At 41.3% G+C, this 27314-nt stretch overlaps 1 protein-coding gene across 2 annotated transcripts in view; it reads left to right on the top strand.

Annotated features, from left to right (window-relative positions):
• The window catches only part of LDLRAD4 (low density lipoprotein receptor class A domain containing 4), a 130962-nt gene that overhangs the window by 18501 nt on the left and 85147 nt on the right, over positions 1-27314 (top strand). Inside the window, exon 1 of one of the 2 annotated variants that reach the window (XM_032399190.1) lies at positions 18732-19069. The exons of the other annotated variant lie outside the window; for it this stretch is intronic. The gene's annotated coding sequence lies outside the window, so the exon portion shown is untranslated. Of the gene's footprint in view, positions 1-18731; positions 19070-27314 lie in introns of those variants that run through there. 2 annotated transcript variants of the gene reach the window in all.

Below are 27314 nucleotides of genomic sequence, written 5' to 3'. Positions count from 1 at the left end.
AGCCACTCTGCAGCCTGCAGTCTCTCTCCCAGTGGTCTTTATGGTTTCTGACCTTATTCTAGCCACTACCCCCTCCTAGGGAATTTGTGGTGACCTGGCTGCATGTTTGACTGTGGTGGAAGAAGCAGAAGAAAGGGATGGGGAGAGAAAGAGAGGCAGAGTCACAAGGACACAAAGTGAGGGGAGTAGAATAGTGAGCAGCCCTGCCTGGTTTAGACTGGTGGTTCTAATGAACAAGACAGACCTCATGGGACCTGCCTGAGTCTGGGATGGCACCAGTGGTCTTTACTGAGGCAGAGAGTTGGGTCTGGGGCCGGAGCACCCAGCCTCCCACGCTCCTACGGCACAGCCTGTCCCTCCTCAGTTGGCAGCAGTGTCCTGCAGCTTGCTTTCTGCTTTATTGTGGTTTGACATCCTCAACCGGCTGCCTCTCCCCTCTGCTAGCTCTGGTGGTGCAGTAAGCTGGTACCCACCCTCCCAGGTTCCTGGTGACGGCCTCTTTCTATTCAAAGATGCAACTTCTACATCTGGCCTTTTCACTTCATTGCCTGACGTGCTGCCCTGGACAATTTGCCTTGGTTTTCCTGAAGTAACTTGGTAACAGATGTCTGAGATGGAGTGCTCTTTTCCACCTTGTGTCTAAAAGTACATATACGAAAACCCAAACACATAATAATCAATGTTTGTTAGCTGTTATCTACATGCCAGGTGCTGAGCTAACTACTCTTTACCTATATTACCCAATTTAATCCTCACAGAAGGACTATGAGTCAGGTACTATTATTAATGTCTTTTTAAAAGTCTTTTTCGAAGAGGTTAACATAACTCACCCAAGGTCACACAGCCAGTTTATTGCATATTTAAAAGAACAGTTTGCTCAGAACTGGCTTTGGTTGTTGAATCAGATTCTGCAGTAAAGCATGAGGCTCCCTTTGGGCACCCATCCAGCCCTTGTGTAACAGTGTTTCCCCACCTTTAATATACACAGGTCCCCAGGGGGTTTTGTGACGATGCAGATTCTGATTTTGAGGTCAGGGTGAAGCCTGAGATTCTACCTTTCTAAACAAATTTCCAGATGGATGCGCCTACTGCTGGTCCATGGACCACACTTTGATTAGCAAGGTTTAGATCCTTGGTTGTAGTTCTAGCTTTTGCAGTGCTCTGGATTCCAGGAGGGCCAAAGAGACAGAGGACCCAGCTGAGGTCAACTGATGGGAAGTCAACATAGCACTGGCTACTTGAAACCTTTGCTTGGAAAGTACCGATATTAAGGATGTATAGCAAGAACTGGGTCAAAGACTGCGCTGTCTGACTCTGAGCACACCAGGGCTTGCCCCACCTTTCCCCTCGCTGGGCAGCGCCGGCTCTGCAGCTGTCTGGCATGGGCCAGAGGCCCAGGGTACAGCACTGCTGGCTTTTCAGAAGAACCAGGTGCTGGGGGAGACTTCAAGGCATTTATTTCTGATTGATTTCTCCCATGTTCCAAATGGTATGGTACCCCAGAAAGACATTCTGAGGATGACTTTTGATGACACAAATGGGTGGTGATTCCTGCAAGCTACCTGGAACATGGCTCCTTTGAAAAGGAAGTCATTCACATGTGGCAGATGAGAAAATGCATATGGAGACTTCGGCGGCCTCAAAGGCCTGCTGTAGCAATGCGAGACTTTTAGAAAGCCCTGCAGGGAGCTGGGCTGCTGCAGAGTTCAGAGCATGAGGCGCAAGTAAATAATACATGCTTTTATGATGGAATCTATCAAGTTGCTTTGGGTTTTTTTGTTTTGTTTTTTTTTATTTTATTATGTTATGTTAGTCACCATACAATACATCATTAGTTTTTGATGTAGTGATCCACGATCCATTGTTTTCGTATAACACCCAGTGCTCCATGCAGTACGTGCCCTCCTTAATACCCATCACCGGGCTAACCAATCCCCCCTCCCCCCTCCCCTCTAAAACCCTGTTTGTTTCTCAGGTCCATAGTCTCTCATGGTTCATCTCTCCCTCCGATTTCCCACCCTTCATTTTCCCCTTCCTTCTCCTAATGTCCTCCATGCAATTCCTTATGTTCCACAAATAAGTGAAACCATATGATAATTGACTTTCTCTGCTTGACTTATTTCACTTAGCATAATCTCCTCCAGTCCCATCCATGTGGATGTAAAAGTTGGGTATTCATCCTTTCTGATGGCTGAGTAATATTCCATTGTACATATGGACCACATCTTCTTTATCCATTCATCTGTTGAAGGGCATCTCGGCTCTTTCCACAGTTTGGCTATTGCGGACATTGCTGCTATGAACATTGGGGTGCATAGGGCCCTTCTTTTCACTACATCTGTGTCTTTGGGGTAAATACCCAGGAGTGCAATTGCTGGGTCATAGGGTAGCTCTCTTTTTATTTTTTTGAGGAAACTCCACACCGTTTTCCAAAGTGGCTGTACCAACTTGCATTCCCACCAACAGTGTAAGAGGGTTCCCCTTTCTCCACAACCTCTCCAACATTTGTTGTTTCTTTCCCTGTCCATTTTTGCCATTCTAATTGGTGTAAGGTGGTATCTCAATGTGGTTTTGATTTGAATTTCCCTGATGGCTAATGATGATGAACATTTTTTCATGTGTCTGTTAGCCATTTGTATGTCTTCTTCAGAGAAGTGTCTTTTCATATCTTCTGCCCACTTTTTGACTTGATTATTTCTTTTTTGGGTGTTGAGTTTGAGAAGTTCTTTATAGATCTTGGATACCAGCCCTTTATCTGTAGTGTCATTTGCAAATATCTTCTCCCATTCTGTGGGTTGCCTCTTTGTTTTGTTGACTGTTTCCTTTGCTGTGCAGAAGCTTTTTATCTTGATGAAGTCCCAAAAGTTCATTTTTGCTTTTGTTTCACTAGCTTTTGGAGATGTATCTTGAAAGAAGTTGCTGTGGGCGATGTCAAAGAGGTTACTGCCTATGTTTTCCTCTAGGATTTTGATGGATTCCTGTCTCACATTGAGGTCTTTCATCCACTTTGAGTTTATCTTTGTGAATGGTGTTAGAGAATGGTCGAGTTTCATTCTTCTGCATGTGGCTGTCCAATTTTCCCAGCACCATTTATTGAAGAGACTGTCTTTTTTCCATTGCATGTTTTTTCCTGCTTTGTCAAAGATCATTTGACCATAGAGTTGAGGGTCCATATCTGGGTTCTCTATTCTGTTCCATTGGTCTATATGTCTGTTTTTGTGCCAGTACCATGCTGTCTTGGTGATCACAGCTTTGTAATATAGCTTGAAATCAGGCAACGTGATGCCCCCAGCTTTGTTTTTCTTTTTCAACATTTCCTTGGCGATTCGGGGTCTTTTCTGATTCCATACAAATTTTAGGATTGTTTGTTCCAGCACTTTGAAAAATGTCATTGGAATTTTGATCGGGATGGCATTGAAGGTATAGATTGCTCTGGGTAACATAGATATTTTAACAATGTTTATTCTTCTGATCCATGAGCATGGAGTATTTTTCCATCTTTTTGTGTCTTCAATTTCTTTCATGAGTGCTCTGTAGTTCCTAGAGTATAGATCCTTTACCTCTTTGGTTAGGTTTATTCTGAGGTATCTTATTGTTTTTGGTGCTATTGTAAATGGAATCGTTTCTCTAATTTCTCTTTCTACAGTTGTGTTGTTAGTGTATAAGAAAGCAACTGATTTCTGTGCACTGATTTTGTATCCTGCCACATTACTGAATTGCTGTATGAGTTCTAGTAACTTGAGGGTGGAGTCTTGGGTTTTCCACATAAAGTATCATGTTGTCTGTGAAAAGAGAGAGTTTGACTTCTTCTTTGCCAATTTGAATACCTTTTATTTCTTTTTGTTGTCTGATTGCTGTTCTTAGGACTTCTAGTACTATGTTGAACAATAGTGGCAAGAGTGGGCATCCTTGAGGTGTTCCTGATCTTAAGGGAAATGCTCTCAGCTTTTCCCCCTTGAGGATGATATTCGCTGTGGGTTTTTCATAGATGGATTTTATGAACTTGAGGAATGTTCCCTGTATCCCTATACCCTGAAGAGTTTTAATCAGGAAAGGATGTTGTATTTTGTCAAATGCTTTTTCTGCATCAATTGAGAGGACCATGTGGTTCTTCTCCCTCCTCTTATTTTGTGTTCTATCACATTGATTGATTTGCGAATGTTGAACCACCCTTGCATCCCGGGGATAAATCCCACTTGGTCGTGGTGGATGATCCTTTTAATGTATTGTTGGATCCTATTAGCTAGGATTTTGTTGAGGATTTTGGAATCCATATTCATCAGGGATATCGGTCTGAAATTCTCCTTTTTGATGGGGTCTTTGCCTGGTTTGGGGATTAAGGTAATGCTGGCCTCATAGAATGAGTTTGGAAGTTTTCCTTCTGTTTCTATTTTTTAAAACAGCTTCAGTAGAATAGGTATTATTTCTTCTTTGAATGTTTGGTAGAATTCCCCAGGGAATCCATCAGGCCCTGGACTCTTGTTTTTTGGGAGGTTTTTGATCACTGCTTCAATCTCGTTACTGGTTATTGGCCTATTCAGGTTGTCAATTTCTTCCTGTTTCAGTCTTGACAGCTTATAGGTTTCCAGGAAGGCCTCCATTTCATCCAAATTGCTCAGTTTATTGGCATATAGTTGTTGATAATAATTTCTAATAATTGTTTCTATTTCCTTGGTGTTAGTCATGATCTCTCCCCTTTCATTCATAATTTTATTAATTTGGGTCCTTTCTCTTTTCTTTTGGATAAGTCTGGGCAGTGGTTTATCGATCTTATTAATTCTTTCAAAGAACCAACTTCTAGTTTCGTTGATCTGATCTACTGTGTTTCTGGTTTCTAATTCATTGATTTCTGCTCTAATTTTAATTATTTCTCTTCTAATGCGTGGCTTAGGCATCGTTTGTTGCTTTTTCTCTAGTTCTTTAAGGTGTAGAGTTAGTTGGTGAATTCGGGATTTTTCTATTTTTTTGAGTGAGGCTTGGATGGCTATGTATTTCCCCCTTAGGACCGCCTTTGCAGTATCCCGTAGGTTTTGGACTGATGTGTTTTCATTCTCATTGGTTTCCATGAATTGTTTAAGTTCTTCTTTGATTTCCTGGTTGACCCAAACATTCTTGAGCAGAGTGGTCTTTAGCTTCCAAGTGTTTGAATTTCTGCCAAACTTTTTCTTGTGATGGAGTTCCAGTTTTAGAGCATTGTGGTCTGAGAATATGCAGGGAATAATCTCAATCTTTTGGTATCGGTTGAGACCTGATTTGTGACCCAGTATGTGGTCTATTCTGGAGAAAGTTCCATGCACGCTCGAGAATGAGTATTCTGTTGTTTTAGGGTAGAATGTTCTGTAAATATCTATGAGGTCCATCTGGTCCAGTGTATCATTCAAAGCTCTTGTTTCCTTGTTGATTGTCTGCTTAGATGATCTGTCCATTGCTGAGAGTGGAGTATTGAGGTCTCCTACAATTAACGTATTGTTATCAATATGACTCTTTATTTTGGTTAAAGTAGGCTTATGTAGATGGCTGCTCCCATGTTGGGGGCATAGATATTTACAATTGTTAGATCTTCTTGTTGGATAGACCCTTTAAGAATGATATAGTGTCCTTCTGTGTCTCTAACTACAGACTTTAGTTCAAAATCTAATTTGTCTGATATAAGAATTGCTACCCCAGCTTTCTTTTGAGGTCCGCTGTCATGGAAGATGGATCTCCATCCCTTCAGTTTCAGTCTGGATGTATCTTTAGGTTCAAAATGAGTCTCTTGTAGTCAGCATATAGATGGGTCCTGTCTTTTTATCCAGTCTGCAACTCTGTGCCATTTTATGGGAGCATTTAAGCCATTCACGTTGAGAGTGATTATTGAAAGATATGAATTAATTGTCATCATGTTGCCTGTGAAGACGTTGTTTTTATAGATTGTCCCTGTAAATTTCTGTTGTATATCACTCTTGGGGTCTTTCTCCTTTTTTAGACCCCCCCCTTAATATTTCTTGCAGGGCCAGCTTAGTGGTCACATATTCTTTCAGTTTCTGCCGGTCGTGGAAGCTCTGCATCTCTCCATCCATTCTAAGTGACAGCCTTGCCAAATAAAGTATTCTTGGCTGCATGTTCTTCTCATTTAGTACCCTGAATATGTCCTGCCAGGCCTTTCTGGCTTGCCAGGTCTCTGTGGATAGGTCTGACGTTATTCTGATGTTCCTCCCTCTGTACGTAGGGAATCTCTTCCCCCTAACTGCCCTTGAAATGGTTTCCTTGGTTCTAAGATTTGCAAGTTTTACTATTACATGCCGGGGTGTTGGCCTGTTTTCCTTGATCTTGGGAGGGGTCCTCTCTGCCTCTAGGACGCGAATGTTTGTTTCATTCCCCAGATTAGGGAAGTTCTCAGCTACGATTTGCTCAAATACATCTTCTAGTCCTCTCTCTCTCTCCACTCCCTCCGGGATTCCAATTATTCTGACATTGGAACGCTTCATGGTGTCACTTATTTCTCTGATTCTATTTTCATGGATTCTGAGTTGTTTTTCCCTGGCCTCCTCTTTTCCCTTTTTATCTATTATATTGTCTTCCAGGTCACTTATTCATTCTTCTGCCTCACTTACTGTTAGATTATCTAGATTGGATTGGATCTCATTGATAGCATTTTTAAGTTCTGCCAATTCACCTTTCATTTCTGCCCTTAGAGACTCTATGTTGCCATTAATTGGTTTCTCCATTCTAGCCGTTGTCTTCACAATTGCTCACCTGAATTCCATCTCCGACATCTTGGTTATATCTGCATCCATTTGTAAATCTGCAGCATAAGTCATGATCTCTGAGTCTTTTCCGTTTTGGGGGTTCCTCCTCCTAGTCATTCTGTTGATGGTGTTTGAGGGAATGTATAGAGTCCAAATTATTGACCAGAACCCAAGCAAGATGCACCTGTTTTCTTGGAACCTTAGGGTTGCTGGCCTCTTGTTTTCCCAGCCTGTCTTCTCGGGGAGTGGCCTGCCGTGCTGTTACTCAGACAACCCTGTTTGGGCGGAGTTGCCCTGCGCCCCTGTGGCGGGGGATGGGCTCAGTGGGAATCAGTCTTTGGGGCTTTTGTTCTCTGGCGCCTTTCCCTGGCGGCTTTCTGTGTCTCTTCCGCGAGTCAGAGCAGAAGAGACCGTTTCCAACCCTCTGCCTCAGAGCAGAGAGACCTCAGTCTGTTCTTCAGTGAGCTCTCCAGGCCACACTGTCTCTGTTTCTGTCCGTGCTGCTATAAACTGCAGTGTCCTGGGTTGTGCACCCCTCCGCAGCGCCCCCAGTGCTGCCTCCAGGTCGGGGCAGGTCTCTGCCCTTTGTGCTTCTAAAACTGCCAGCGGCTCCCAGTTCGCCCGCGCGCGACTCTGCCGCTCCGGGATTCCGCCCCGGGGGCTGCCCTAGAGTCCTCTCCCCGACGCTACCTGTCTGCGAGTCTGTGCCCCATCCGCAGCATGCGAGGCTGTCGCTCACCGGCGGTGTAAGATCCCCACCGCCAGGCACCCTCCCGCTGCCGTTCATCCTCCGATATCTGCCCGTGGAATCACGGCTCCCCGCTTCCTACCTCGAAACCAACCGCCTGCGATATTCTGCTTGTAGAGATCCAGATCTTCTTACATCTCAGGCTGGTTTCGTGGATGCTCAGAGTGGTCTGGTAGATATCCAGCTCAATTCCAGGGACCAGTTGAAATAGGGTCCCCTACTCCTCCGCCATCTTTCCTCCTAACTCTATCAAGTTGCTTTGTGAGGCATCTTCTTCATATTCAGAGTGGACATTCCAAGAAATAAGAAGTGAGCTGCCAGCCCGTCCCATGGGAAAACACTAAGAAAGAAAAATTAATCTTCACATCAACAGAGATCCTTTCTCTGTATACTGGGCAGGACATTTGAATATGCATGTGCACAAAAGACAGCTTGCTGTTGTGACTAACTTGTATTTCATCCACAAATGTTGTCCACCCAAATTGCATCCAATTGCATTATGTTGTTATTGTTTGTTAGAGACACACACTGTGGCACCATCCCACTGAGGTGGGAGAGAGTCCAATTTGAAGCACTGTCATTCTTGAATAATGTTTTCTTTCATGAAAATGATATGCTTATCACTTTAGTGGGAAGATTTCTATTTTGAAACATCTCAGGTAACTCAGGGTGACTAAATCATATTTTAGGGTGAATGTCATCCTCAAATGTGTGTTCTTAGAGTCCAAGTTATAGGGGAAAAAATTACCTGATCATAAATTTCACATTTAGGTCATAAGAATGCAGTTTGCCCCTACCTGTGATATGAGCCATGTTCCTCCAGATTCTTTGAAGGATAATTTGTGGAGTCATCAAGCTGCTGCAATAAAAAACCATAAAAATCAATATAACTATGTTGAAATGTACTATGTATGTAGCTATAGATTATAAAAGTAACAAGAAGAAGAAACACATATCCCTCTCTTTTTCTCCTAGAAGAAAAACAATCTTTGGATCTAAAATACATACCTAAAATTTTTTTTAACTGGATTCCATAGCCATTTAATGAGCATGTTTATGAAATACCGAGTATGTTTCTCAATAGGGGAGAGCATGATTCTAGCAGTGTTTGATGTTCTTGGGCAAAGTGTCCTTCGAGCACAATTCTAAAAATATTCTTGCCATTTCTAGCAACATCTACAGTATAAGCAAATTGACCCAAGAGTAATCTCCACATGGTCCAGAGGAGAGAGGAAACCAGACCAAGTCTGCTGGCTCATGTGGCATGAAGTACCATGCGCTCTGTGCTGGCTTGAGTCATAGCTCTTATTCCCTTGGTGTGAAAAACATGGGTTCTTAATTAGTTTGGTAATATGTGTAATGTGCAGGGACTCTACAGAGCCCTGAGTGGATCCCCAGAGAAAACTGTAAGTCCTGCCCCCTGGAAGCTTATAGTCGAGTTGAGAGGAAGAAGTCAGGTGTAAGAAATGTTAGCTGGGGCACAGTATTTGGAGAGTGGCACAGATTTATAGTCCTGTGGTCTGGGGTGGTCCCAGGCAGTAAATATTCATTCTGAAGGAGCTTCCATGCTCAGAGTTAGATTTAGAGTAGAATTAGGCTACCTCTTAACAGAATAGTTCTCATTAATTTCATCTGCTAACCACACTGTGCTGCCTCAGGCCTGGTCCACCAATCCATTGCTCCTGCACTGTACAAAGCCACATGTTGCTATTTCTTTTTTTTCTTTTTAAGATTTATTTATTTATTTGACAAATCGAGACACAGAGAGAGAAGGAACACAAGCAGGGGGAGTGGGAGAGGGAGAAGCAGGGTTCCCGCAGAGCAGGGGCCCAATGTGGGGCTTGATCCCAGGACCCTGAGATCATGACCTGAGCTGAAGGCAGTCGCTTACAGACTGAGCCACCCAGACGCCCCCATGTTGCTATTTCTTAACTCTAAGGTCTGCCTTGGGTTCAGAATCAACCCAGTCCTGGAGGCAGTAAAGGGTCTAGGAAGGGATGGCACCAGTTACAAGTCAGGATCTGGCCTCGTGTTTGATGTTCCTTCAGCACAAAGACTGTCCATATGGAGACAGATGAGTGAGTATCCTACTTATGGAATCAGTCTTACGGCTTAATAATCACACTTTACGATAACAATAGAGCAGAGGAAGGTTGTGTAGTAGGAAGAAAGAAGGTTATTCTGGCTGGCTATTGTCTGAATTAGGAGGAGGAAGAAGAATACCTAGTAATAAAGGTCTGCAGTTTGGGTTAGAACCCTGATGGGCTTTAGTATGAAAGGTGAAAATTTCTACTCCCTCTGACCGCTGGCCATAGTCTGAAAATACACAAAGTGCTGGTTCTTTTTAGAGCAATCTGGAGTTGTGCTGACAATCAGATAGTATGAGAAATTCAGAATAGGTGGGGAAAATGGAGAATGGATACTTGTGGGGAGACCGAGGTCATATGCAGAGGTTGGCAGTGAGGAGGAGGTGTGACTGATCAAGTCTCCCCTGCTGGTTGCCGGGAGTACCTTCATGCTCTGTTATATCGAGCAGTGATGTTATCACTCACCCCCTCCGTTGCCTCCAACTTAGTCATAGTATAGTAGCTCATCTTCCAGTGGTGTTGTTTTGGAGAATAAAGAACAAGGACCTTGTGGCATGCTGGGTGATGGTACTAGAGGGAACAGGTGCAGGAGCAGGCTGGGGGCAGAGCTCAGTGGAAGCAGTAAATTAGATCCTGAGGACGTAAGTGCCTGGGGATGTTAAATTTTGAGGAGGATGTGAACTTCCCACACTACATGGGATGGGAGGGCTCGCACTTTTTAATTCAAATATTAAAAAGTGATTTGAGTGTGGGTGGGCACCAAGGCAGTGGACTTTTTCGTTGTGTTATTCCTCCCTCTTGGAGATACATTACTGTAAATTCAAATTTGAGACTGGGACTTCTGCTGTAGTATTCTCTCTGAACTAAATGTGACATTAAATTGATGATTGTAAAATAGGTCTTTCAATTACTATGATCTGGTGATCTGAGTTTATTTCTAAATAGGTCGGGCCAAATTACTACCCCATAGACTGTAGTTGGGGAAAAAAGAAATATTGACACTATTAGAGTTCCTGTTTCCTCTATTTCTTTAAAAAAAATATATGAAAGGGTATGGGCGGATGACAATGGATTGGAATAAGGGCATTTGTCTAAGGAATTATATCAATTCAGGCAACCAGTTGACCTGGGTAACTAGGCTAATCTTATCACTAATCTTTTGATGTTTATCACCTTGTCTGTGGTTTTTATATACATGGGGAAGACTCAGCCATCATCAGACCTGGCAGAACAGAGACATGTTCGTTTATATAATAATTTTAATAGCAGTAGTGCCTGTAAAATACTTTGAATTCCTAGCCCCTAGGGCAGAAGCCCTCTTTGCTCCTTGTGTTCCTAATACATAATGGCACACTCAGCTCTGGGCCCTTAGTCCTCTGGGTTCCAGAGAGGCTCTGGGGGCCAGTGGACCCCATCCTGGTCAGGGACAGTAGAAGGAGCCCTTGGCCAGGAGCTCAGAGACTCAATGTCAAGTCTGGTAGCTGGAAAGCAAAAAAGAACTCAACAAGATAAAAATGAGCCTCACTTGGTCATAAATAGGATGCGCTGTGATTTTTTTCTTGGTTTTGGTTACTAACAGCTAATCATTCATTGTTTCCCATTAATTAATTCATCATATTTCTTTTTTTTTTTTTTAAGATTTTATTTATTTATTTGACAGAGAGAGAGAGAGCACAAGCAGGGGGAGCAGCAGAGGGAGAGGGAGAAGCTGAGCAAGGAGCCCGATGTGGGGCTCGATCCCAGGGTCCTGGGATCATGACCTGAGCCGAAGGCAGACGCTTAACCGACTGAGCCACCCAGGTGCCCCAATTCATCATATTTCTGAGCACCTACTGTGTGTCAAGGGTTAAGGGATATGCCAGTAAGCAAAATAGTGTCCTTGCTTCTCATAGTACTCATTGTTCTAGTTTATAGGCTCAAGTTCAACAGCAAGAGGGGCTTCTATCAGAATTAACTTGTGTACATTAATCTGCACAGAGAGATTTTTTTTTGCTGCAATTGATTTTTCAGACTCATAATCCATTCACTTTGATATATTTCTGGTCCCCAACTGTTGTCAAACGTTTGACTGTTTAACTCCCCATTACTTACTTTGAAAGAGTGAGAAAGGGAAGATAAAGAAAATAACATTGAAATTAGTAGATCTTGTGATTGGAGAGCATCTTAAGGAGAGAAGGCTTAATGGTGAAGAAAGTAGGAAGAGAATTAAGGATTTACTTTTAGCCCATGATCTCAGCTTTCATAACCAGAGCATTTTCCACTATGCCTAGCAAGAATTTGGTTTTAAATATCTGGGTTTAATTTAAATATTAATTCAGTTTATGAATGGTACCCCAGTTGCCCATTACCATTGATGTTTTGGAAGTGATAATGCCCTGACCTTTACCATAGAGCAGTATTTCATATATCTGAATTTATATAATAAAGGTTTTAAAAAATATCTATGTCTATAGCTATAAGGATGGATGGATGGATGGGTAGGCTTTTTTTGAATTGAGTTTAATGACTCACCTCAGTAAGTGAATAATGTTCTACTTTGGAAAATAAAGGGACTTCTGAGTTTCTCTCTTGAATGTAATATGCCTTTCACTGAACTGTAAGGGTCTGCAAAACCTGCACAGCTCCTTTGACAATGGGCAAAATGGAATGATGCTGTGAAAACTGTATGAAATGCACTAATTTAAAATGCAATTTTAAAGTGCATTTAATTTGAATGGGCCATGAAGCTGTTGCCTTCCTATTTATATTTCTGTTCCCTGGAATAACTTCAGGTATGTCTCTTGGCTCTTCAAGCTGCCTTCCTGTGGATTGTTAGAACCAGCCACATCCTTCTCATTTCTGTCATTGAAACTCCTGGTAGGTTTATATTTTGCTGCCTTCTTTGGATTTTAGATTATTATTTCAAGGCTGTTCTTATCTGCACTTTCCTATAACCCTCTCTCTTTTTCTTTAGTGTAACATCCACATGAATGTATCAACACTTTTTAAAATTAGAGGATAATTAGCTCACTGCACAGTCTGGGTATGTTTGGTATTTGGACTTCTGGTGATGCTCCACATGTATCAAATTTTATTTTCAGAAAGCTGGTTAAATTTTTAATGGGACCCATAGTTAAATCACCTTGTAAACAGAAACCTTCTCTCCCTCCCTCCCTCCCTCCCTTTCTTCCTTTTTTCTTTCTTTCTTTCTTTTTCTTTCTTTCATCTTTCTTTCTTTCTTTCTTTCATCTTTCATCTTTCTTTCTTTCATCTTTCTTTCGCCTTTCTTTCTTTCTCTCTTTCTTTCTTTCTCTCTTTCTTTCTTTCTTTCTTTCTCTTTCTTTCTTATAAAGAGGAATGTTACCTACATTTTTAACTCAAATAAATAAGAAGGTTTGCTTATATTCCTTTACAGTTCGGGAACATGACTTTGGAATGGGGAAGATTTCAAGAAAGAGGGCTAGAAAGCTTTAGAATTTCTCTTAAACAATAACAAAAGGGGCGCCTGGATGGCTCAGTCATTAAGTGTCTGCCTTCGGCTCAGGTCATGATCCCAGGGTCCTGGGATCCAGCGCCCCGCATCAGGCTCCCTGCTCAGTGGGAAATCTGCTTCTCCCTCTCCCACTCCCCCTGCTTGTGTTCCTTCTCTCGCTTTGTCTCTCTCTGTCAAATAAATAAATAAAATCTTTAGAAAACAGACAAACAAACAAAAAGCAATAACAAAAATATTCTAGCAGCATCCTCAGATGGTTTAGTCTGGAATCTGATCCCTAGCTCTGCCCAGCTTCTTTACGCAGGTCAAAGGAGGAAGCAGCAGCATGAGGGAATGCCCGGCCCAGGTGAGGCCCCTCGGGAATTTTAATTCCGAGAGTGCTACCTCAGTGGAGGGGATGCCAGGCCTGCTGGGTTCTCATTCCTTTTAGTTATATGTAAGTTATATATATAAGTTGACTGTTTATCCAAGAGAGTAAGGTAGACGGAGAGACATATATAAAGCATGCGGTGAGTGCTTGAGAAGCCAATATCCATTGGAACACTCTGGAAGACTACCACAGAGGATTATTTATTTCCTTTGCCATTGGCTATAGAGACCGTATCTAATGGAGCAGAATGGCTTTTAACCACAGCTATCAGTGGGCCAGTCAACATACACATATCTTCTTTGCTCTCTGTCTTTGTATTCAATTCTTTTTTGTATTCAATTCACTCCTCTGACCTCAGGCCCCAGGCCCAGGCCACTTCTAGTCTGCTTTCTGTAATTCTCCTTTTTCCTTTTCTATAATATAATATAAATAGAAACATATATTATATAGTCTTTTTCAATTTGCTTCTTTAATTTAGTGTAACATTTAATTGCTGAGTAATGTTGCATGGTATGACTGTACTATATTTTGTTTATCTGTTCATCACTTGATGGATACTTTGTTTCTGGTTTGGGGCTATTATGAATAATGCTTCTATAAATATTGACATAGAAGTTTTGTGTGGACATATATTTTCATTTCTTTTTGGTAAATACCCAAGAGTTGACTGGCCAGATCAGATGGTAAGCATATATTTAATTTTAACAGATAATGCCATACTGGTTTTCAAAGTGGCTATTACAGTTTTGCATCACATCTAGCATGAATGAGAGTTCCAGTTGCTCCACATTCTCACTAACACTTGATATTGTCAGTCTTTTTACCATTAGTCATTTGGGTGTGTATGTAATACATCTCATTGTTGTTTTCATATGCATTTCCTTGATGACTAAGCATCTAATGTTAAGCATCTTCTTTATGTGTTTATTGGTTATCTTTGTATTTACTTTTGTGAAGTGCTTGTTAAAATCTTTTGCCCATTTTTAATTGGATTGTTTTCCTTTTGATTTATTAGAAACATGTATATATTCTGCATATAAAACTTTTCTCAGATATGTCTCTGAGTCAGTGGCTTGGTTTTTGTTTTCTTAGCTGTGTTTTGAAGAGCAAAATTTAATATACTTTTAAGATTTGTTAATTTATGGGCGCCTGGGTGGCTCAGTTGGTTAAGCGACTGCCTTCGGCTCAGGTCATGATCCTGGAGTCCCGGGATCGAGTCCCGCATCGGGCTCCCTGCTCGGCAGGGAGTCTGCTTCTCCCTCTGACCCTCCTCCCTCTCATGCTCTCTGTCTCTCATTCTCTCTCTCAAATAAATAAATAAAATCTTTAAAAAAAAAAAAAAAAAGATTTGTTAATTTATTTGAGAGAGAGAGAGAGAGAGAGATCGAGAGAGAGAGCAAGAAGGGAGGAGAGGGAGAAGCAGGCTCCCCATGAGCAGGGACACCAATGCGGGGCTTGATTCCAGGACCCTGGGATTATGACCTGAACCGAAGGCAGACGCTTAACCTACTGAGTCACCCAGGTGCCCCTCAAATTTAATTTTTATGAAGTCCATTTTACAATTTTTTTTCTTATATAGATTGTAGTTTTGTGGCCTATTTAGGAAATCTTTGCCTAACCTAAATGTCACAAAGTTTTTTCTCCTGGTTTCTTCTATATAAGTTTAGTAGTTTTAGCTCTTATGTTCATATGTTTTAGTTCTATGATCCCTATCAAGTTAATTTTTGTGTAAGATAAAATTCAAGTTCACTTTTTTCTGTAGATAGTTGTTCCAGCCCCATTTGGTGAAAAGGCTATCTCTTCCCCATTGAAATATCATGGAGCCTTTGTGAAAATAATGGACCGTATAAGGATGGGTCTATTTTTGGTCACTCTATTCTGTTGCATTGAAGTTTATGTCTATCCTTACATTACTGCCACATTCTCATGATTACTATAGCTTTATAAGAACTCTTGAAGTTAGGTTTTGTAAGTCTTCCAATTTTACCCTTTTTCAAGACTGCTTTGGCTTTGGTTCTTTTCCTTTCCACATAAAATTGCAATTTTGGGGGCACCTGGGTGGCTTAGTCGTTAAGCGTCTGCCTTCAGCTCAGGTCATGATCCTAGGGTCCTGGGATCGAGCCCCGCATTGGGCTCCCTGCTCACAGGAAACCTGCTTCTCCCTCCCACGCTCCCCCTGCTTGTGTTCCCTCTCTCGCTGTGTCTCTCTCTGTCAAATAAATAAATAAAATCTTTTTTAAAAAAATAAATAAAAAATAAAAGTGCGATTTTGTTTGTCAGTCTGTTCAAAAAAGTATGCTAGGATTTAATGGCAATTGCCTGAATTTAAAGATTAGTTGGGGAAGAATTGCCATCTTAATAATATTGAGTCTTATAATCCATTAACATTGTGTATCTCTCCATATACCAAGGTCTACTCTGATTTTTCTATGTAAAGTTTTGTAATTTTTAGCACACAGGTCATTCATTAAATTCATTACACTTACTCCTAAGGATATTTTTATGCTATTGTAAATGAAATTTTTATTTCTATTTCATTATTGCTAGTTTAAAGAAATGTAGTAGATTTTCATACATTACCCTTGTATCCTGTGACCTTGCTAAATTTGTGTATTTGTTCTAGCAGTTCTTTTGTGGATTCTCTAGAGTTTTCTCTGTATAGTCCTGTTGTCTGCACAGAGACTGTTTTACTTCTTTCTTTTCAACCTGTATTGCACTAGTCAGAATCTTTAGTACAATGGTGAATAAAAATGGTAGAAAAGGACATCCTTGCCTTATTCCTAATCTTAGGTGGAAAGTATTGAGCCATTCATAACTGAAGATAATATTAGCTCTATGTTTTTTCTAGATGCTTTTAATCAGGTTGAGGAAGTTGCTTTCTATTCCTTCTTTGCTGGGAGTTTTATTGTGAATGAATGTTGAGATTTGTCAAATACTTTTTCTGCATCTATTGAAGTGATCATGTGGTTTAAAAAACATTTATTCCATAAATGTGATTAATTACATTGATTTTCAGATATTAAACCAACCTTTCATCCTTGGGATAAATCCCATTTGGCCATGATATATTATCCTTCTTATATATTGTTGGATTTGCTAAAATTTTGTCAAGGACTTTTTGCATCTGGATTCATGAGAGATATTGACCTATTGTTTCTCTCTTGTGTGATGCCTTTATTTGCTTTGGTATCAGTGTAATAATGGCCTCATAAAATAAGATGAGAAATACCCCTCCTCCTCTATTTTCTGAAATAATTTGTATGATTTGTATTATTTCTTCTTTAAATATTTGATAATTTCAATAAAATTCATCAGAGAAGCCATTTGGGTCTGGGGGACAGGTATTTAATTACATATTCAAATTGTTTAATTGATGTAGGGCTCTTCAGTTTTTCTATTCTTTCTTGCATTCAATTTTGCTTTCATATGTCTTTCAAGAAATTTGTCCATTTTCATCTGAATTGTCAAATTTATTGGCACAAAACTTTTCATAACATTATTATCCTTTCAATATTTGTAGGATTTGTAGTGGTATTTCCTGTTTTATTCCTGATGTTGGTAATTTGTGTCTTCTCTCTTTTCTTCTTGACCAAACTAGTTACAGGTTTATTAGTTTTGTTGATCTTGTCAAATAACCAGATTTTCTCTTTGTGATTTTCTTCCATTTACTTACTTTGGATTTAGTTTGTTCTTTTTCTGATTTATTAAAGTGGAAACTCAGATCATTTATTTTATGTCTGTCTTCTTCTCTAATATAAGCATTTAAAGCTGTAGGCATCACTCTAAGCCCTGCTTTCCCTATATCCCACAAATTTGGAAATGTTTTATTTTTACTATTTATTTCAAAATATTTTCTAATTTCCCTCATGATTTCTTCTTTGACTCATGAATTATTTAAAAATGAATTGTTTAGGGGCGCCTGGGTGGCTCAGTTGGTTGGGTGACTGCCTTCGGCTCAGGTCATGATCCTGGAGTCCCGGGATCGAGTCCCGCATCGGGCTCCCTGCTCGGCAGGGAGTCTGCTTCTCCCTCTGACCCTCCCCCCTCTCATGTGCGCTCTCTCTCTCATTCTCGCTCTCTCAAATAAATAAATAAATCTTTTAAAAAAAAAATGAATTGTTTAATTTCTAATTATTGGGGCTTACCTAGTCATCTTAATATTGTTAATTTCTAATTTAATTTCACTGTGGTCAGTGTACTGTGTATGATGATTTCAGGATTTAAAATTAATTACCACTTGTCTTAAGGTCTAGACTTGAAAAGAATGTCTGTTATGCTGTGGTTAGATGTAAAGTCTCTTATAAGTCCTGGTGGTTGACAGTATTTTTCAGATCTTTTATGTCTTTGCCATTTTCTAAGTAATTATCATTAGTTCTGGGGTCAGCCGACTATAGTTTGTGGGCTAACTCTATTCTGCTGCATGTTTTTATAGATAAAGTTTTATTGAAGCACAGCTATACTCATTGTTTACATATCATCTCTGGCTGTTTTGTGCTACCAAAGTTAGAGTTCATTAATTTTAATAGAGACTGTATCACCCAGAAAGCCTACAGTATTTCCTATCTGGCCCTTTATAGAAAAAAATGTCTTGACCCCTCTACTGCAACACCACTTACCATGTTGTTCTAGCAACTACAGGGGAGAAGGGATTAAAATATTTATTTGTGATAGTTGCAGTTGTCTATTTCTCCTTTTGATTCTGTTTTTGCTTTATGTGTTTTGATTCTCTTTTCAAGCATTTACACATTTGTGATTGTTACGCCCTCCTAATGATTTGACCCTTTCATTGTAGTGAAATGTCCCTTTTTATCTCTGGTGATACTTTTTATTATGAAGTCTATTGTATTTGATATTAATGTTGCCATTCTATCCTTCTTATGCTCACTATTTGTATTATACAGTTAATCCTTGAACAACGTGGATTTGAACTGTGGGGGTCCACTTATACTTGGATTTTTTTCAATACATACAGTACAGTTCTATAAATGTATTTTCTTAATATTGTTTTCTTTAGCTTTCTTTATGTAAGAATACAGTATATAATACATACAACATAAAAATTTGTGTTAATCAGTCATTTATGTTATCAGTAAGGCTTCTGGTCAAAAGTATGCTATTACTAATTAAGTTTTGGGGAAGTCAAAAGTTATATGCACCGACACCTAGGTGGCTCAGTCAGTTAAGCATCTGCCTTCAGCTCGGGTCATGATCCCAGGGTGCTGGGATCGAGTCCCTCATCAGGCTCCTTGCTCGGCAGGAAGCCTGCTTCTCCCTCTGCCTGACCTGCCTGCCACTCTCCCTGCTTGCGCTCTCTCTCTCTACCAAATAAATAAAAATCTAAAAAAAAAAAAGTTGTATGCAGAGTTTGGACTGAATGGGATGGGGGGAGTCAGTGTCCCTGACCCCTGTTTTGTTCAAGGGCCAATATAAATCTTTTCAGGCAGTGTACCTGAAGCTATTTATTTATTTCTGAAGGTTGCGTAACGCACTGGATAGAGTATAAAGTGAAAGTGTCTAATGGAAATGGAGCTTGAGAAACTGCCTGGAAACTGAGGAGACTGTGGATTGGCAGTTTGGTCAGGATTGTACATATAAAACTCATCAACTGTGCCTGTTGTACCTGAGTGGCAGCAGGATACCTGGTCTCCTGATGATTGCAAACAGGTATGGATTGGTTTAGTTTGTATAACCCTGATCATATTATCAATAATTGATTTCTTCATCTGTAAAAAGGGGATAAGAATACATTTGTATTTATCTCCTATCAAATTAATGTATGTGGATAGTTCTGCATATGACAAAGCACCATTAAAGAATTATTTATAAGAGGGGACAGTATGGTGTAAATGGGAGCAAAAAGCAGCTTTCTATTCATAGATTTGCGGTGGGGGGGGGATATGAAAGGTGTCGTTTAAATTTTTGACTTCTTTTGTGACTCTTTTACTGTCACTGTGAAAAGCCTTCTTTAGGAAATTGAGGCTAGTGTTTTGTTTCTCTTTGGTTTTAAATGGGAAATTCACTTTCCTTTAGTGTAACTTTTGATTTTGGCTTGAATTCTCCTCTCCTTATTACAAAGGGGGGAAAAAAGCACACCACAAGTGGTTCCTGCCAAGTTATCTTTTTCTCAAAGTGGAGTGGTTGCTCTTGGAGGCACGTTTGAGTAGTAAACTCTTGTTGGGAAATCATCTTTTTACCTTCCCAATAGCCTGTATTCTGGAGGCCTCTAGAGAGACCTGGGGTGCAGAAGTGGGTATGAAGCATCTGATGGATGAGCATAGCATCCCATCCTGTGGAGCAGGGATGTGCCTGTTTGAAGTCTAACTAGCTGAAGGAAGGATTTAGTAGTGTAATGTTTCAGTCATTAAATGTAGTTCAATTTCATTTTGTTTTATTGGTGTAGAAATAGACCTATTCAAGGAAGGAACCAGAACTTGAGGAAGCTCAAGTTTTGCCAACAGGAAAAACAGATACATGCTTTTTTTCACTGTGTCCTTCACGATAGAAAGCCCTTATGTTTGTGCATTGCAGATGAACAACATAGATTATTTTCCACCCCCTTTTCAGCTCTTTAAAGATGATCCGTGCTACCCTACTTTATCCTACCTATTTCAGTATTCATCACTATTACAGTGTTTATGTTTTCTTCTTTGCCCAAATGGCAATAACAAATGAATTAGGTATGTATCATGATGACTGTGTCTTGGCTGGAGGAAAGGAGTTATATCAGAAATTTATAGGAATAGCATAAGGATTACTATATGCATATTTGCTCAGTTGCATCCTGGATTAAGTACATGCAACAGGTAAAGAATATACTGTCTAAATACAATTCTTATTTCAAAGAGAAAATCTCCAGTGCATGAAAAGGAAGTGTAACTAGTGTCGTAGTGGAGGAGAGGAAATGGGTGCCTAGCTGGCAGACAGATATCCAGATATGGAGCCAGGTGGCTGTGCCCTGGGCTAGCTAGAACCACTGGGCCCTTGAAAACCTTGGTTAGGTCTGTTGGTACAGCCCTGATGGCCCTGACATCCATGGGCAGACTAAATGGTAGGCACCAGCATACTAAAGCTCCTTTTGGCCCAAGAACAAGAAAATAGGTAAAATATACAGTTGAAAATTACATGACCAGCTGCCAGTGGAGGTTAGGTAAAACAGGGTTGATTTTTTGTTTTGGTTTTTAGTTTTTGCATCAAATTTTCCACTTTATTTGTCTTTTGACAAAAAGACAAATTAAAAAAAAAAAAACTGGTAAGAGTCATGTGCCTAGAAATCGAGAACTCCGTAATTCTTTGTTTAGTCTCTAAGGCAAAGTAGATTTATATCTAAAATTAAATGGACATTAAATAAACTCCAGTGTAATGTAAGGGCACTAATGTTTGCAGATGTCTGCATTTGTTAAAGGCACAGGTAAGGGAAACAGGAAGTTCTGGGGTTTGGATTTTTTTCTGGAAGGAATAGGCATTTCAGATGTGTCCCATAGGGCTTTTTTTTTTTTTTTTTTTCTTCAGATACGTTCATAACTAACAGAGTTTCTGAAAGGTATTCAATCCTGGTTGGGAGCTGGAGATGTGTTTATGCTGTGGGTTGTTAAATATATTTACAGCCTTTTCAGAGAGTTCAGTGGGGGTTCTACAGTGGTTATTTATTAGTCTGCTTCAACAGCTGCTGGCTGGAATTAAAGAAAATAATCTATCCAGTGTGATTCATAGGAACATTATAAATCACTTCAGATTATAATGAGCAGTAGGAAAGGTAGTTTGAAGGAAACTCCACACATGTTGTTAGTTACAGTGTGTCAGGAGAAAGAGCTGGTGTGAAATACATAGATAATCAGTGTCTGCTGATAGCAGTTTTTAAGATGGAAGACACTCTTGGTGTCTCAACAGCATTTTTCTCTCCTCTTACTTTTGGAGTTGCCTGGAGTTCTGCCCACTGAGGCCCCATCAGGTCTGTTGACATCTCCTTGTGGGGACTAAGCCAGGGCCTGGTCCCCTTTCTGTGGGCACTGCCAGATCTCTGTGTTGGGAGCCTCCTGAGGCTGACATGGTCCATGTGGTCTCTTCAGAAGGCAAGGAGCTGAGTCCTCATCCCTCACCTTCAAGACCAGCCTAACCCAACAAAGCGTTCCCACCGGGGTATAAATTGGGCTGCCATTTTGGAAGGTTTTGGGGAGAATGTAACAAAACATAAAATGTTCTACCCAGCAGTTTAGACCAGTGCACAAAATAGATATTCAAGGATACTCATTATAACAGTTAAAAATGGTTCACTTTAAAGATTTATTTATTTATTTTAGAGAGAGAAAGAGAGCATGAGTGGGGGTGGGCAGAGGGAGAGGGAGAGAAAATCTCAAGCAGACTCCGTGCTGAGCGCAGAGCCCCACATGGGGCTCGATCTCACACCCTGAGATCATGACCTGAGCTGAAACCAAGAGTCAGAGGCTCAACCGACGGCACCACCCAGGTGCCTCAAAAATGGTTCACTTTAAATTGCTCATTGTAATACTGAGAACTCAAGTTCACATAAGCAGTGCCAAGAATGGGGACTTGGTTTAAGAAATTACAGAAGGAGAATTACCACAGACTACTGAGGGGGGAAAAAAAGAAAAAGCAGTGAGAGCCCTTTGATCTCTTATGCAAAAGTGTGAGTGTACACTTGTGTGTTTGTGTACAGAGGCGTGAAGAAGGATAACCACCAAAACATGAATGGTGGCTTTCTTGGGTGCTGGAGCAGCAAGGTTTCCTTTTGAGATGTGAGCTTGTTGACCCTAGAACTGGTGTTTCTTACTGAAAGATCATCCAGTGTTTAATAGTCTGCATGTGTCTAGTTAATACTGAACATTACTAGCAATTAAGATGCCTCAGGACACTATCCTGTGGTCACAATGCTTGGAAATGTTTCTAAGTCTGGAGTATGAATTACCTTTGGACCTTGTCTGGTGTGAGAAATTTAACTCACTAAATATATGAAAAAAATAGGGGCGTCTGGGTGGCTCAGATGGTTAAGCGTCTGCCTTTGGCTTAGGTCATGATCTCCGGGTCCTGGGATCGAGCCCCATGTCGGGCTCCCAGCTCAGCGGGGAGTCTGCTTCTCCTCTCCCTTTGCCAATCTCCCTGCTTGTGCTCTCTCTCCCTCTCTCTCTCTCAAATGAATAAATAAAATTAAAAAAAAGTTTGAACTCAAATTCAACTTGTAACAGTAGTAAAGCTCTCTTCATGGAATGAACGTTGTGTGTTTACATTGGGGACTCAGTGGCTTAAAAAGTTGTGTCAATTCAGAATATAAGCCAGTGTATTTTGTGAAGTCATTTAATAACCACTTTTGGACTAGGCCTTGCTGACTCAGTAAATATTTGGCAATTGCATAGTCCTGAAGCACGTGATCACCATCTGGCGTCACTTCCCTTCCCACCTCGTGTCTGATCACTTTCTGCACAGTATTTCCCAGGACTGCTGGCTCTTTCACGTCTGCATGCCTGTGCTCACACTGTTTCCTTTACCCTGATGTACCTTTTCTCCCCGAATCAGATCGACGTCCCCTCCTTGATGAAGCCAGCCTTGACCCCCCCAGGCAGAACTGCCAGTTTCTTCTTGCATCTCTACACAGGTTCCTATGACAATCCTGTGCATACGGCGTCACCCGTGTTGTTTAAGTGTCAGTCTCCTTCCCCTTCTGTTGGCATCTCGAGGGGGGGCTTGTAGTCCTCTTCGTAGCAGCCCTCGGGAAGAGTGGGAGGGGAAGAGAGGTGCTGTTCCAGAAACACAGAACTCCCCTCTCTTCTTTTTATGTTGCTTTTTCTTGTGAGTCCTTGGTGTTTTTAAACAAATCCTCTCCCTGCCTCGGATGCTGTTTTGAGCACACATCTGCTGGCTTCCCAGGTTTACAAGGAGAGAGGCCTCTTGTGGATTCCAGCTCCAAGGGACAGAAGGTGCCTCCCATTTGCCTGTGTCCCCTCTGAGTCCCTCCTGATGTTTTCCTTTTCCATCTCTTTTTTGCCTGGTTGCCCGAGTGTTAAGGGAGAATCATCTCTGGATAAACAAGGACGATGTGGCGTGTAGTTGGTGCCTTTTATAGGCAGTTACCTGGTGCCGTTGGGCAGTAAGCAGAGCAGCCTGCTCCCAGAGCCGGGGTGCCCCTGCTGTGGTGGCTGGGTGCTTATGGAAAGGCAATTTAGGGATCACCCATTTCCATTTCTTTTTTTTTTTTTTTTTAATTTTACCCATTTCCATTTCTGAAGGATTTCTTATTGAACGTGGTTCTTCTGATTCAGTCCTGCCATTAAGTCAAATCGCTGCCCTCCCTTGAAAGCTCGCTTGTCAGGTGCGGGTAACCAGTACGTAGATGAGCAGTCAGCTTCATGTGTCCTTGTGCCTTCCTGGGACGAGCAGTGTCTATGTTGGGCTGGAGCTGAAGGTCTTCAGTGCCTGGTCCTAAAATTATCTCCATCCTTTCTCTGCAGCCTTCTCCTGCCAGAACACTCCCAGCAGCTGGGAGCCTCTTGGGTGTGGAACCATCTGAATTTTGAGACCATCTGGCTCTTTCCTTTATGGTTCTATCCATTGTGCTCCTGAGCCCATGGAATGTATGCAGCAATACTTTTCTTTACTGAATGGTGTGCTGGTGGGGAACAAGGGACACAGACGCGTGTAATTTAAAGGTCTAAAAGGTATGAGAATCCCTGAAGGAGGTTTAACAGACTGAATTGAAGAACAAGACCTTTTTCAACAGGAGAAAATGTGCACTGTTGCATTATTGTTAAAATTAGCATCCCATCTTTTGGTAAGCATGTATAAATTATCTTCGTATTTGACCCTCTCGGTCTGTCTTACGTTAATTACATCTCAGAGCTAGATTGGTGGAATCACCTGGAGTTTGTTGTTGGTGAGTGAGAGGCAGCCTGTGGGGTCATCCAAACTCAGATTCTTCCCTTTATCTGCTTTGTGCCCTTGGGGAAGTCAGTCAAACTTTCTAAATCACAGTTTCTTCAGTAAGGACCTAATACCTACCTCAAACAGGACTGCTGGGAGGACTAAGTAAGGAGATGTACATGAGGGGAACCAGCACAGCCTCTGGCATGCAGCAGGTGTCTAGGGACACCTGGACACCCCCCCGCCCCGCACATGCACACCACACATGTGCGCACACACACACACAGTATGAGTCACACATGGAACTGACCTAGCATTCGCCAACTCTCAGTCCTGACACTGCTGTCTAAATTGCTGGGCCTGCTATGGAACCATGCTGCTTTTCAAAAATAACATTCAGAAAGAGGATTGAGAAATGTTAGTAGAAAATGAGATTATTGCCTGAGGCACTGGTCTGCCTCAGGGCTGTTTTCCTGGAGTGTAATTTCCCAATCAGGGTGCTGCCATGGACCAGGGACATTTTTAGGGTGCCATGGAGTCACAACTGTTGATTTTGTTAATAGGGTAAACAAACCTTCTTGGACACCATAAATAGTAGAAGCTATGCTTTCCTTCCCACTTCCTAAGCAGGGGAGGTATTTGAAGCTGGAAAGAATTGAGCCCTGAGCTTAATACAGTTACAGATCCAAAAAGAAAACCATGTACAAAGATGTGTTTTCAGGAGACAGAAAATTATGAAATCAGCCCAGCAGTAGGCCCAGAAATTGATTTACCTTGAGTGGCTTCTGGAAATAATTGATTGTTGATGATGGCAGCCTGCATGCTGGACTGTGAAAATGCAGTTTGTGTGTAGTTGCAAAGCACCTACTGAAAACATACTGTTTTCACGTAAGTAGACAAGAAGGGAGGGCAGTCAGCTTATAGGTGGACCTAACCAGGGACTTACTGAAATCTGAACACACCAGAAAATTTTCAGAGGACAGAGAGAAGCCATCTTTATAATAGTGATGTTTCATAGGCCAAGAGAGGCTTAGTTCAAGTTTCAGATGTTACCTCGGACAAAGGGCTCAACTCCCTGAAACATTTCAGAATGTCAGACGTAATGGGGGGTGACATTTCTTGTGTCTCTTTACATGCTTACCTGTATTTTTCAAATTTTCTAGAATGAGCAGGTATTACTTTTGTAATGGAAGGTATCCTTAGATAAAGTATAAATTAAACTTTCTTAGAATGTGAACATCCGTCATATGAAGTCAACCCTGAGGTGTTAATGGTCAGACCATTCAGGCTTATCCATCAGGGCCCTCAGAAGTTTCTTAGCTGGGAGAAGAGGGCAGAGTTAGCATTTTCTTCTTGATGGTCCTAATTACCTAGGCAGCATGGATCTCGTGGACACTGCAGATGGACTGTGAGGGGAATTGGTTCTGGGACTTCAGTAGTCTGTATGTCTCTCGCCGTGCTCCCTGGCACTCATTGCCTCTTTAACACACTATTGAGCTACCCACTAGTCATGCATGTTCAGATCAGATGCCTGGAATCCAAGAACTCTAGTTGATAAATAGGGAAGCGAAGGGGACTCTTTGGGGGCTTTGCTCCATAATATCCAAATTATATGTAAGTGAATCCTTTTGGCAGAACCAAAATTCAGGCTGAACCATTAGTTGAAGTACAGGAAAATATAAATTTGATTAAGTGTAAACTTTCACAGATTAAGACCTATTCAGGGATGTTGTACACATCCCAGTGCCCAAAGAGAATGGTTCTGTATAATCTTATCTTAACCCTGTTGGGATTCAGTAATGGCTTTCTCTTTTATGGAGTGATGTGTTTAGTACCAGAAGCAAGCTCGGTTGCTCTTTGATGTGACTACCATGCAGCAGTCCACCATGAGTTGTATTTGTCAGTAGCAAATGAGTCACAGGGGCAGAGAGGAGGCTATGATAAGACTGGAAGGGCAGGAAGGAGATGGAAGATGTTATGGAGGAAAGAAAGCTAATTTATTACACCAGCGTACTTAGTGAGTGCCTACTGTGTTCGGGTCATACTGGGGTTGAATCATTAAGAGATGATACCTGTTAACGTTTCTTAAAAGGCAGGGAAAGCCAAACGAACAAGACTGGGGTTATGAAGAACACAATCGATGGAGTCATTTGACTTCATTTGGAGTCATAGTACTAGAGTTACCTTAAACCCAAAGCTGAGATGGAATAGTATCAGTATGGGAGGATGGGGTTCCAGTGCAGTCTCTGTAACTGTGGAAAGCCCGTTGCTTCCCCTTTCTAGCCTCAGTTCTCCCACGGGTGAAATGAGCATTTGTGTCTGTGCTGAGAGGCCTTTCAGGATTAGGGCTTATGGGTCAGCTTCTGCCATTCTGTTGGGGGCTCAGCTAGGAGTGGGCTTGTGAGAGCCAACAGCAGTTGAGACAGAGAAACAGATTTACTGCACAGATGGAGAGGTCGGTCCGGTCTTTTTCTGATGTTCATAGCTCTTCAGGTAGAAAGCTCAGCAGTAAATGGCTGAAGATGGCGATTTTTTTTAAATACCACAACCCCACCGCAGTTTGATGTAACTGAATAATATGATGAATAATATGATGGGTTTACTCGGCGTCCTGGAAGAAAAGTGACAAACTGTTGTCATACCTGAAGACGCATTTGCTCCCTGTGGTTTGTAGGTCACATAATATGAACGAATTAGGCATACTGCCCTGGAAGGACACCTGGTCTCCATCACACTGCTTACCTGGCTCAGTGAAAGTGTGGATAAGAGAGTGTGCTCCTGCATGCAGGTGGGTTCACCTCAGGGGTTATGAAGCAGCAGGGAATGTTGTGAAATCACTAGGGGAACATGAACTCACTTAGAGGGATGGTATTACAGCATTCCCCTTGATGGAGGCATCCCCTTCTCTTGAATTTATGTCACTTAAAAAGATAACATATGAAATTCTGGTTGGTGAGGTAAGACTGTGAGCTGTTGTGATTTTTTTGACATCTTGAAATTTATGGGTGCTAGATAAGATTACAATGGGCCCAGATGTTAG

This window comes from Phoca vitulina, unplaced genomic scaffold (assembly GCF_004348235.1).
Source record: "Phoca vitulina isolate PV1807 unplaced genomic scaffold, GSC_HSeal_1.0 scaffold138, whole genome shotgun sequence".
NCBI classification, from domain to species: domain Eukaryota; kingdom Metazoa; phylum Chordata; class Mammalia; order Carnivora; family Phocidae; genus Phoca; species Phoca vitulina.
Note: the sequence above shows the minus strand (reverse complement) of the source record. Positions and strands in the feature narration are given on the sequence as shown.